General features: G+C 36.9%; 1 protein-coding gene and 2 pseudogenes across 2 annotated transcripts in view; all 3 read right to left on the reverse strand.

Annotated features, from left to right (window-relative positions):
• Positions 1 to 12,893, reverse strand: part of LOC129242882 (cysteine-rich motor neuron 1 protein) — a 213,920-nt gene that overhangs the window by 56,994 nt on the left and 144,033 nt on the right. The window lies entirely within an intron of this gene.
• LOC129243265 (U2 spliceosomal RNA) lies at positions 7,744 to 7,882 on the reverse strand (annotated as a pseudogene).
• Positions 8,595 to 8,780, reverse strand: LOC129243182 (U2 spliceosomal RNA; annotated as a pseudogene).

The raw sequence follows: 12,893 nt of genomic DNA on the forward strand, positions 1-12,893 counted from the left end.
AGTCATTACAAAAAATATATATTTATATGTACATAAAAAAGACTATTATATAATAAAAGTCAAACTAAAAACCACAAAATCCATTCAAAGCAAATGTTTTCGTTGTTGTTGAAAAATGAGTTTAATCTCAGATTTTCGGATATTCCTGCTGTAAAATTTTTCTCCACAAATTCGCTCGAATTTACAAAAGCCAGATTAAGTTGGCGAATTAGTTGTTGGTTTTTTTCCCACTCAAATCACTTCAGGAAATTGCATCGAGTTATAAAGAAAAACAAGCAAAATAGAAAAATAAATTAAAATTAAATCTGGAAATAAGAAAAAGAGCTTAGGCCGTTAAAAATGTGGAGTGTTGCTTTGTAGAACTCTTTGTTTGCAAGTAATTGGAACGGCTTCCTGAATGCATTGTAGGTTAGTGTGCGCGTGACTACTTTTATACACATATAATATTTTGCATTATATGTATGTATGTGTGTGGGTATGTATATATATATATATATATGTGTGTATATGTGTGTATATATGTATGGATAAATGTATATGTGTATGTATGTATGTATGTTTATATATATATATGCACGTACTTATGAATTCGTTTGGCCACGACTTGGCATGTCGCAGCCGCTTATGCAAATACCATAAATATGTAAATAATGAATGCAAAGCAGCAAAGACCAAAGTACTATAAATACAAAATAAAACGAAAACACACAAAAAAGGATCAAAAGATGTCGGAAGCAAAAGGTCAAAAAAGAAGGTGAAAAAGAAGACTACACAGGAATAGCGCAACAAGGCGTTTCAAAGGACTTCAACACTCTGACAAAGACAAACGAAAGTAGAAAAAGGTGGTTCAAAAGCTACGTTGCAGACAATTTGGGTGAATGAATTATGGAGCGGAGGGTGGTGTGAACGCTCAAGCATTCTTGCAGGTGTCAAGAGGAAAACGTAATAAATTTTATAGCAAACTTTGTTTAAGCTAAACAAAGGCAAATCCGTATGAAATTGCAGGAAAAGCTGCAAAATATGTTGGGCTTTAAATTATAAAAAATAGAAGATTTAAAAAACAAAAAAACGAGAAAAAAACTAAAAGCAAGTCAGATTATAGAAAGTTGTAGGTGAACAAAGTGAAGTTTAAAAAAAAAAGGGAAACAAAAGGACTTTGCTTTGAATTTATATTACCTCGTCAGCTTGCGAAAGGCTAGAAAAATCACAATCACTCTCAACTGAACTTTTAAGGAAATTTCCCATGTATGACCTGGCTGACCTTTGTCAGGTTTCCCAAAATTACTCTTTTTATATACAGAAATTTGATGAAAGGCGGGTACTGACGAGCTTAGGTGAGATAACTAACTGGGATACATTGGAGAGTATTGACGAGGGTCATGAGATATGTAAAATTACAACTGGAAATCAGCGAATTTATTGATTTATTTAAATATTCAAAATAGTCAATGGCTGATATTTGTTTATGTTAATTTTTTCGCCTTTGTAATGCCAGAAGGAGCTTAATAGAAGTACCTTATTTTAGATTAAAAAAACGTATTTCACACTCTGCCTTCAAGCATTCATTATTTTATGGATTAATACAGATTGCATATCCCTCTAAACGGGGTCGGAATAGCAAACAAAAATATTGTTTTTATTAAACTACTGAAGGTAAAAAATTTCTGAGGCATGCCTGGTTCTCAAATTCTTTACTTAGTTTCATTTAAAATTATTATTTTTTACTCAAGAGCCAGGCATACATGCAGTCAAAAAATATTGGGAATTGTTCATTTTAAAAGCGCGTGTTAAAATTATGTCTATACATTTTTTGCTGGAATGTTGGTACAACTGTCCTCTATAGTTTCGCAGAGTTTGAATGTGATCTGTCAATTAGGTTGTTTTTGGTATTTAATCATATCAATCAACCGCAGGTGTGCTTTGCGATTTTTACTATGGATAAAAATATCGAAAAAAGAACTTTTCTTAAATTTTGTGGTTTTAACGGGATTTCGTGTGCCGAATCGTTGAAAATGTTGCGGGAGCCTATGGCGAGTGTGCTTTACCAAAAACACGGATTGATATAAGGCTTTTGGAGAGGGCCGCGATGTCGTGGAAGATTTGCCTCGATCTGGTCACCCACAAAGTCACGAAAATGGTGCTGGAAAACCATCATTTAAGTTTGAGTGAGGTAGCTTGTGACCTAAGCGTATCTCACAAATCAATACGCAACATTTTACACCATCAATTGGGCATGAGACGCGTAACTGGTCGACTCGTTACAAGAGAGTTGGATTTTTTTTCAAATTTATTGGAAAAAGGTGGCTGAAGAGATGACTGAACAAGTCAATTCGGACCCAACCACAACCCAATTACAGCGCATCATAAGAGGTGATGAGACGTGGGTATATGAGTTTGACATGCAAACCAGTCAACAGGCAGCTCAATGGCGCTATCCACATGAACCGAAATCCAAAAGGCCACGTCAAAGTCGGTCAAAAGTGAAAGTCAGGCTACTCGATTTCTTTTATTATTATGAAGTTGTGAACTCGGAATTTGTCCCAAATGGTTCTACGGTAAATAAAGAATATTACTAAATATTATTTGGAAGTTATGCGACGTTTGAGTGAGAATGTGAGGAGGAAACGGCCCATTTTGAGAAAAGAAAAGTCATGGATCTGGCACCAGGAGAGCGCACCGTCTCATAAGGCTCATATTGTGAACACTTTTTTGACCAAAAACTCGACAAATAAAGTCGAACAACCACCATATTCACCGGATTTAGCCCCTGTGACTTTTTCCTTTTCCCAGAACTTAAATTGCCATTCCGCGGACGCCGCTTTGGAGGAGCTTATATTTGTAGCGAACCTTCGAATGGATGAAGGATGTTTTTGAATAACTTTTCCATAGCTGAAACACATTTGGAGGTTTGCCATTGTCTGTCAAAAGATGAACGCCTTTCTTGCATCTTTTGGTACTTATTGACTAGTTTCGAAGGCGTGATCAACCAAACGGTAGTGACGCACAAGCAGCATTGATTAGGGGAGTGGCGGTTCCGACTTTAGTGACCTGCTTAAATTGAGTTGTACTCGTAGAGGGTGAGAGAAACATTCGCACTTGGCACGGATTGCTTCAGGAAACGACTTATGTGGCATTTATTGTTTCAATTTTTCATAAAAACTTAATACTGAGTTGGTTTCAGTATATAAATATGCTTTTGTATTCTATTCCAAAGTCCTTTTTTCCACTAGGTTGGTAGATAGACACCTACTGAAATAAAAAAAAGATTGAAACATATTTCCAAAACACTGAGCGCCTCTCAGCAGGCAGTAGTAAATATACGAGAACATTATTATTATAAAATGGCTACTTAGATAGCCCTTTTTCATAACAAAATCACAACCAAAAGCTGTTGAAAAGTTCAGGAGGTCACAATATTAATAATAATAGCAATTCGTATAAAGCTTTTCAAAATTTTTCGAAACTCCAACAAAACTTTCAGCGGTTTGACCAGAATTTTCAGAATTTTTCTGAGTACACAATTTTCAATAAAATAAAAAATTTAGTGAGATATAAAATTGGATAATCGAAATGTTTCTGAAAATTCTTTTTAAAACTGCGTGGACTGTAACGAAATTTTTAAAAAATTTTGATTCAAAAAATTTTAGTTCTGATGAAAATAGTTTACTTTTTTTTCGATTTGCACGCAGTTTGACACCTCAATTTATGTGATTTTGTTGTAGAATTATTTTTATTTTCATAAGAAAAAAAGTTAAATAATAAGTAAGAAACAAATAAAATGCGAAAACTTAGCGAGATGGAAATGGAAATGTAAAGGGTTTTCCAATAACAGATGTTATTTTGAATAGCCCGCTATTTCGGTAGATGTCACTTTTGAAGCTGTCATTTTATAATATTTGACAAGTAGAAACTACGCCATTAATAAAAATGGAACGATACATGCTTAAAAGACGCATTGAAATTATTAAAATTCACTATAAAAATGGTGAAAATTTGAACTCGAACATTTTTGGGTTCTCGTGAAGCACCTTGTCGGGCCGCAATACAGAAATTAGTAAAAAAAATTCGAGCTGGTGGGACAAGTTAGTGATGTGACGTCGCTCAAGAACAGCCGAAAATATTGCTGTTGTAGCCGAAAGTGTTGAAGAAAACTCAGGTTTGTCCATTCCTCGTCGTTCTTTGGAATTAGGCATTCCACAAATGTCATTACACCGTATTTCGCATAAAGACTTGAGTCTTATGGCTTATAAAGTCCTGTTAACTCAAGAACAATGTCGTGTCTTTGCTGATTGGGTCGTTGAAGTGCATGAAGATGATCCGGAATTCCATCGAAAAATCAACTTGAATGATGAGGGCCATTTCCAGGGTGGCTTCGTCAACAAGCAAAACTGTTGGATTTGGGGCCCAGAAAATCCAAGATTTATTGTTCAAAAGCCTTCCTATCCTCAACGTGTGACTGTTTGGTGCAGTTTATGGTCCGGCGGAGTCATTGGACCTTTCTTTTTCGAAAATGAAGCCAGAGCAACAGTTAAGGTGAATGGATTGCGCTATCGAGAGTTGATAAACGATTTTTTATGGCCGGAATTGGATGGTATTGATCTGGACAACGTTTATTTTCAACAAGACGATGCTACGTGCCACAGAAGCAACGAAACCATACTTTGAATATCAAAATAACACCACTTATAGGAAAACCCTTTTTATAAAAGTAAGACTGATCCAAAGACAACTACCAGAGTCCTGCTTTCCATTTTTTATTTAACATTATTAGTGTATAAGTAAAGTAAAGTGACTATGGATTCTTAAAAATGCAAAATAGTTTTTTGTAACAAAAATCCTGCGGTACCCATAAAATTAACGAAGCAAGAAAAGGAATTTAAATTTTAAAATTAAGTATTAAAAAATAAAAAAGAAACAATTGAAATTAAAGCATATTATGTTTCTCATTTTTGTTATCTGTTCCCTTTTTGCTATGCCTTTTGTCTACTTTTTCACTGCTCTGAAACAACGCAACTGAAAGCTGCTGGCGACTTTGTTTACTCAGCTTTTGCTTTGTTGCTTCATTATTGTATCTTGGGCCATATGGGTTGCTTCTGAATAAATTGTGCGCACTTCACTTCAAGTTTAATTTCTTATTTATCATTTTTTTGCTTGCTTTTCTTTCCTTTTCACTTTTGCAAGCAGTTTTAAATTTTAACTTTCCACATAAGAAAGGCTCTGACTTTAAATGGCTGGGAATGATTTTCATTCTTTCGAGTATTTAAAAGGTTTTGCTGCTGGCATATAATTGAACTCAAGTCAAGCTTGTGAAAAAGATCTGGCTAAGTTATTAACCAATATGGAAGAGAACTTTTTCAGTGTGTGGAATTTAACCCAAAAATGCAGGTCTCACAATGAGTCTTAGGGCTAGATAAGTAACCTGGCTAACCTACCTTGGCCTCACTAAACTACGACGGCCCTTTTTACAACATGGACGAGGAAGTTGGAACTCCGATGCTAAACCGATTCCCATATTAGTGGGTGTTACTTTGCGCGGTATGCCCCGCTTCTCGTCAACAAGGCCTTCAAGTCGCTAGCTGATTGCTTTTGAGTCAAGGACAAATAATCGCACCAAGTAGCTGCTTTCCAGGTACTTCAGCAGACATCTCTTCTAAATCACCAACGGGATTCAAAAACATATAAAATGGTCACTGGATTAGATAGAATATATCGCATGTTTAGTTTGATTGTGAAAGGCATGAAAAACTGAAGTGTTTTGTGTGTTCGACGATTTTCTGCTATCGAAAAAAATGGATCAAAGAAGTTGCGTCAAATTTTGTGTTAAAAATGGATTTAGATGTTCAAAACACTCGAAATATTGACAGTGGTATACAGTGAAATACTCTGAGTCAAAATGTGTACAAGTGGTACAAGCTTATCACAAAAGGCCGAGAAGCTGTGAATGACGACGCCCCATCTGTGATACTCTCTGGACGTCCTAACACAGCAATAACCGATGAAAATATTTAGAAAGTGAGGAAAATTACAATTAGAGAAGTTGACTCATGCCATGCAATCTTTTCGGAAATTTTGGGCATGAAGCGTGTGGCAGCGAAGTTCGTTCCAAATTTGCTGTATTTTGACCAAAAACAACGTCGCGTGAGCATAGCTCAGAAATTGTTGAATGACGTCAACGATGATCCAGATTTGCTTTAAAAGGGACATACCTGGTGACGTATCATAGGTATATGGTTATGACATCGAAACCAAAGCCCAATCGTCCCAATGGATGAGTCTAGGAGAGCCAAGACCAAACAAATGCTGCCATGTTCGACCAAATGTCAAGGATTTGCTCACTGTTTTCTTCGATTACGTAGTGCACCAGGAGTTCTTACCACAACGTAGTACCGTAAATAAGTATTACCTTGAAGTTAAGTGCCGTTTGCGTGAAGCAATACGAAAAAAGCGCTCGGAATTGTGGAAAAAATGACTGGTTTTTGCATCATGATCATGCACCTGCTCACTCATCTTTGCTTGTGAGATATTATTTGGCTAAAGCCAGCACCGTTATCATGCCTCAGCCGCCGTATTCAGCAGATTTGGCCCCCAGCGACTTTTTCGTGTTAATAAGATTGAAGAGACCCATAAAAGGACGGCGTTTTGCGACGATGGAGGGGATAAAAACCGAATCGCTGGGAGAGCTCAAGGACATACCAAAAAGTGCATATCAGAACTGCTTCGAGGATTAGAAAGAAAGCGGGCGGTGTATTATAATATATCTGAGAGGGACAACTTTGAAGGGGATAAAATAGAAATCGATGAATAAATAATACTTTTTGAGAAAGATAACCATTCACCTTATTTTTTGAGCACACGTCGTACATAGAAGGTGAAGAACTTTAGCTGCCTCGTGAGACAAGCATTAATTTGGTTTAATTAATTTCTGATAAAGTGGTAGGATTTCTCAGAATTGACTCTGATATAATCAAGCATATGTTCGCCATGCGAAGGTATCGCGCGTGTGCAGTAATCAGCTCTTCAAACACCCAACTAAATGAGAGTCATCGAATCCTCGCCTTCCTTTGACTACAGGGCTCGCACGACCGATGGCTTCACCGCTCTTAGCTGGAATTACTAAACTGTTACACCAACAAAACTTCTTCAATCTCGGAACTATGCCATTGCCTTTAAATGTACAAAAGTTATTAAACAAAACAAATCGTTTTAATTTTCATTTTATCTACTTGTAAATCGAATAATCCCAACTACATTTCTTTAATCGACAAAATAAAGCAAAGAAATGCTAAGGCATTTTTAGTTCAACTAATACTTATATGCATTCAGTTGCCAAGCAATCTTATCACTGGAAAGCTTTCTAAGAAAAAAAAATACGTGTCTAACGGTTAGACGCGATAGAAGTGAAACCTTCCGTAAAACAAACTGAGAGAGAATGAGACGAAAGCAGCATTAGGAGCGGGATAATTATAGGTTCATTATAATATTGCTATAAAGTTCATATTTTATTTTCTTCATTTTATTATTATTCATCCTCAATGTTTTCAATTTCAACAAATGATACGAGTGGCTTATGATAGATAAAATATGATACAAATGCTTTGGTTTCGATATTGTCAAAAAAAAATACCCAAACGGACCGAAGAAACAGACTTACAAATTTCTTCCATTTTCGTCTACTTGTATTCATATAAAAATTTATGTCTCTTCCCACCAAAGCTAAATGTATTTGTATATTTCTTCTTGTATTTATTCAAGGCCGAAATCCCGGCGGTACTGCAATACCGGGCCAACCCGTGGCAGAGGTAGATAAAGCCCCTAAAACACTCCGCCCATTTCCAAAAATTAGTTTAACACTTCGATCTTAGCCATAAGGCCGAGAAGCGATAACCATACACAACCAACAAACTACCTTGTCATTACATTTTCTAATAAACCTTTTGAGAATTACACGCTCACAAAAATTAATGTACGAAATATTTATACCGATTCACTTAAACACGGCGAGCTGTTTGATTTCATGTTCGTGCCTGTGTATGTGCATTTGTGCGTTCATATCGCCACAGGCACAGTAAGAAAATGTATTCGAGCGTATATATGTATGTATGTACGTTAGTGTGTTTGTACGATTGTGCTCTGCGCTCAGCTTTGTGTCGATTTTACTGTGCGCTGCGCAGGTTGGGGTATTCTTGCAGAATTTAAAGATGATTCACACACTGTCGACCGACTGGGTACAGTTGTCACAAGTGATGATATGTATAATTTTTATATGAAAAATCAAGGCGAATCTTTTGAAGGTGGTAGCAATAACACAGCTGATTTGTTATTTTTTTCTTCCGCCGTGTACATTTGGTTGTCAACACAAAATTGAATTACGAAACGTTTTACTTAGCTTAGTGTATGAATTCACCTTGGAAAAAATTCAATTTTCTTCTATAATCAATTTTAATAAAAAGAACTGTTTTCAATAAATAATCAGAAATGTCCTACAATGCAAATTTCACTTCAAAAAAAAATTCCATTTTCGTCTACATGTATTCATATAAAAATTTATGGCTCTCCCACCAAAGCTAAATGTATTAGTATATTTCTTCTTGTATTTATTCAAGGCCGAAATCCCGGCGGTACTGTAATACCGGGCCAACCCGTGGCAGAGGTGGAGCAAACCCTTAAAACACTCCGCCCATTTCCAAAAATCAGTTTAACATTTGTTGTCCTCCGACGGAGGATCTATCAGAAGTTAAGCTGATACGAACAGATACCACACTACCTACTTCAATAGATTTTCTAATAAACCTTTTGAGAATTACACGCTCACAAAAATTATTTATATCAACATATAATATAACGCTTCGTAACTAAATAACTTTTAGGCCAGCGATGACAGCATGGCGCGGTAGCCGAGCGACTAGCAATGTGAGCTTCCGATCCAAAATTCTTGGTTCGAATCACAAGAAAAAATAAAAGTTATTTTTATTTAGTTCGTCGCTACGTTTATATCAACATATAATATAACGCTTCGTAGCCAAGAGGGTCGCTTTTTCGTTTCACTTTTGCTCAAATCACTCCCAACGATTCTAAAGAAGTTTTCACTTCAAAAATCATTAAAAATTCCTTATAAGAACCGGCAAAATTTCTACTTATACCCATACAAGTAGGAGTACAAACAGAAACATTTGTTTAAATTGAGCAGCAGCTTACAGTTTTCAAAGAAAAAGTACTCTTATAAACACTTGAGGATTTTGCTAATGTGTGTGTGTGTCAACGAAATACGAGTATGTGTAGTTCCACGTGTAGAGCAAAATATTTTTCTTTCATTTCTTCCTGCACTGGAATTCCAAGTAATTTCATCATATTTGTATGCTTCCTCTAGTTTCCTGCATTTTGTTCCTTACACTGCTTCTCATCATAGTTCCCTTTTTCCCCTTTTAATAGAATTTATTTTCTACCTCGATTTCATATGCATTATTGTTGTATGAACTACTGCATACCTGCACGATTTATGATTGCCGCATTAAAATAAAATAATGCCGCCACGTATGTAAACGCCAGTGGAGGGGTGTTGGTGGTGGTGTAGCGTTTGGAACTGTTTTTTGCCTGTGCTTAGCTGCTGTGTTCATTCTAAAATATTACCATTTGCAACTACTCGACTGCGCGTTTTCCACGTTGTGTTATAGCCAAGTGCTTGGTTGGCTTAAACTATTTTTAGGGAAAAATTATAACATAAAATAAACGACTTCAAAACGGATTGAGAAGTTTTTATGCGCAAAAAAGCTAAAAATTATTTTACTTCTGGTTGACGTAACAAAAAAAAAACAAAAAAGTAATGAAAAAACGTGTTGAACGTTGATATACCTGAAGAAGTGCTGATGTATGCAGATGTGTATATGCATGTACAGGGTGGGCCATATAGTGTTTGCATTTTGAACCACCTATTTTTTTGAGAATGGTAACACAAATGACTTGTCAAATGTGTTCATAAAATAATTAAAGGTTTGACATTTACGAAACGGGACGCTATATGCTTGAACAAAATTGGGGAATATTGAAAACCTATTTCCAAAGTCGTGAGTCTTCTTCTTCTTTTCTGATTTTCACATCGGTGGCTACAACAATAAGCAAAATTGTCAGATTTGAAGGTAAAAAAATCCACACATTACTGTAGAGAAGCAAATGCATCCACAACAAGTCACTGTTTCGTGCGGTTTTTGGTCTGGCGGCATTATCGGTCCATTTTTTTTCGAAAATGAGCGAGTATCCGCGGTTACAGTAAATGGAGAACGTTATCGTGACATGCTCAACGAGTTGTTTCCAAAAATTGAAGAGGATGACATGAATGACATTTGGTTTCAACAGGACGGTGCAACTTGTCACACTGCCAAAGCTACACTCGAACTTTTGGCTACCGCTTTTGAAAACCGAATAATCAGCCGAAATTCCGATATCAATTGATCGCCTCGGAGCTGTGATTAAAGCCCTTTGGACTACTTTTTGTGGGAAGCCGTTAAGGACAAATGCTATGCAAACCATCCGGAGACGATTGATGCTTTAAAACACGAAATCGAAGTTGCCATTCATAAAATTGGAGCCAAAAAAATCGAAAGTGTGCTTAAAATTGGGTTGATCGATTGGCCTACTGTAAAGCCAATCGCGGCAGTCATTTGAACGATATTATTTTTCATTCATAAAAGACAATATTTAATCTTCAAAATAAAATAAAAATTTTGAAAAAATATCGATTAGTTTTTTTTTATAGCCGATTCAAAAAGCAAATTTTACATGGTTTACCCTATATTTATTTCTGCAGTGACTCAAAAGCTCACTTTCAATAGTACTTTGATAGCCGAACTAAGAAATAAACAAATAAAAAAGATTCAGTTGGGCCAACAATATTCAGATTTTGATGAAGCAAAGTAGCGTTGGATTAAGCATCCAATTTTATTTTTGAATAAATTTTTGCCTACTAAATAAACAAAATAATAATAAAGGGAATTAAAGTAGTGGCGTACGCGGACGACACAGTTTTTATGGTTTCAGGAATGTTTCCAAGCATAATCAGAGAGATGGAGAGAAAAGCTCTGGTATTACTCAGCAATTGGGCCACGGACTGTGGTTTAAGTGTGAACCCGAGAAGAACTGAACTGCTGCTATTCACTAAGAAAACCAAGGTAACAAACTTTAATCTCCCAAAACTAATCGGTGTCAGTCTCACGCTAACCCAACAGGCAAAATACCTAGATGTTATCCTAGACCTCAAACTCAGCTGGAAGTCCAACGTAGAGTACAGGGTAAAGAAAGCAAATATAGCTCTTTACACGGGTAAGAGAATGTTGGGTAAAAAATGGGGTCTCCAACCAAAACTATCCAACTGGTCCTACACAGCCATAGTAAGGCCAATACTAACATATGCGGCACTAGTTTGGTGGCCTGCAACAGAAAAGAACTACAACAAAACTAAGCTGAACAGGATACTACAGGAGCGCTTAGCACCAGTCCTACTGAAGCGCTCAATGTACTAACTCATCTGCTACCACTAGATTTACACACTAAAACAATCGCTCTTTTCAGCGCGGAGAGACTAAGATACATAGGAAGCTGGACAACAAGGTCGTACGGTCACAGTAAGACCCTCCTATAGGGACCCTCGGCGCTCAAAAACGGATCAAACTACACAGTCCACCCCACTTTCTTGAAGTTAAAATGACTTTACGGTACCGAGAGTCGAATGGAGCAAAGGGGAGGTGATTGGAAGATACGATATCGAAATCTATACCGAGGGTTCTAAGATGAACTGTGGTGTGGGAGCTGGTTGGCTGGCCGCTCAACCTATCTCAGCCAATTGGTCTTCCTGACTATGCCAGCGTGTTCCAGGCAGAACTGTTGGCGATCAGAGAAGCATGAAAATCACTAAAACTCTACAAGGAAGTTGGTGCAAGAGTAGCTATCTTCTCAGACAGTCTAGCAGCTATCAAGGCCTTAGACTCCAACTCCATTTCATCCAAGCTAGTGTAGAGAGGAACTAGAATTACTTAATCATCGGTTGTTGTTGTAGTAGCATACACATTCCCCATATAAATCCGGGTCGTTTTGGTAACTGTTGTGGAAACGACTGCTACTACTTAACCATCAGCTTGAGATTACTCTGCTATGGATTCCCGGTCACATGAACATACGGGGAATGAGATAGCAGATGAGCTAGCAAGAAAAGGCTCGACACTAAAAATAGTAGAGGCGGTGGCAGTTTCCACCCCACTCAATGCATTAAAAGTATCCATTACTTGACACTATCATGCTTTAGCCGAAAGAAGATGGAAGCAATTAACTACATGTATAACAACAAAAAAACACATGACCGTCGAACAAAATCCAAAGGGCAAATGATCTGTCTCACTCATCACTACAACCCTTACAGGCCATTTGAAAGTAGGGGATCATGCAGCTAGACTCAAGCTGTCTGTCAAGCGGAGGGGGTGAAGGAATTAATGAGATCTCAGACATCGAGATAAAGAATTTGCTGCTATACTTGGACCTCACTAAAAGGATCTGACTTAGAACAAAAAACATCATTACACCAGGACACTGGTAGTAAAACGGTGCTGGTCACTAATTAGGATTATTTTAGTGAAAATATTCAACCACTTCAACAACAACAACAACAAACAAATAATAAAAAAATAAATGATATTGAGTAATGGAAATATGTATTTATTTCGGCTGATGACCTTGCAAAACTAGGAGCAAATATGCAATTTACTGGTCCTAAGCCTTTCTGTGGACTCACAAAAGGCCACATTAATGAATTCCTTAGGAAATGGGAAGAAAGAAAACTTGCCGCACTCTGGCTAAACTGTGCCGGTCAGCGTCAAGCCAAACTATTCCTAAGTCCCAACAAAGGAATA

Source organism: Anastrepha obliqua, chromosome 3, assembly GCF_027943255.1.
Source record: "Anastrepha obliqua isolate idAnaObli1 chromosome 3, idAnaObli1_1.0, whole genome shotgun sequence".
Classification (NCBI taxonomy): Eukaryota; Metazoa; Arthropoda; class Insecta; order Diptera; family Tephritidae; genus Anastrepha; species Anastrepha obliqua.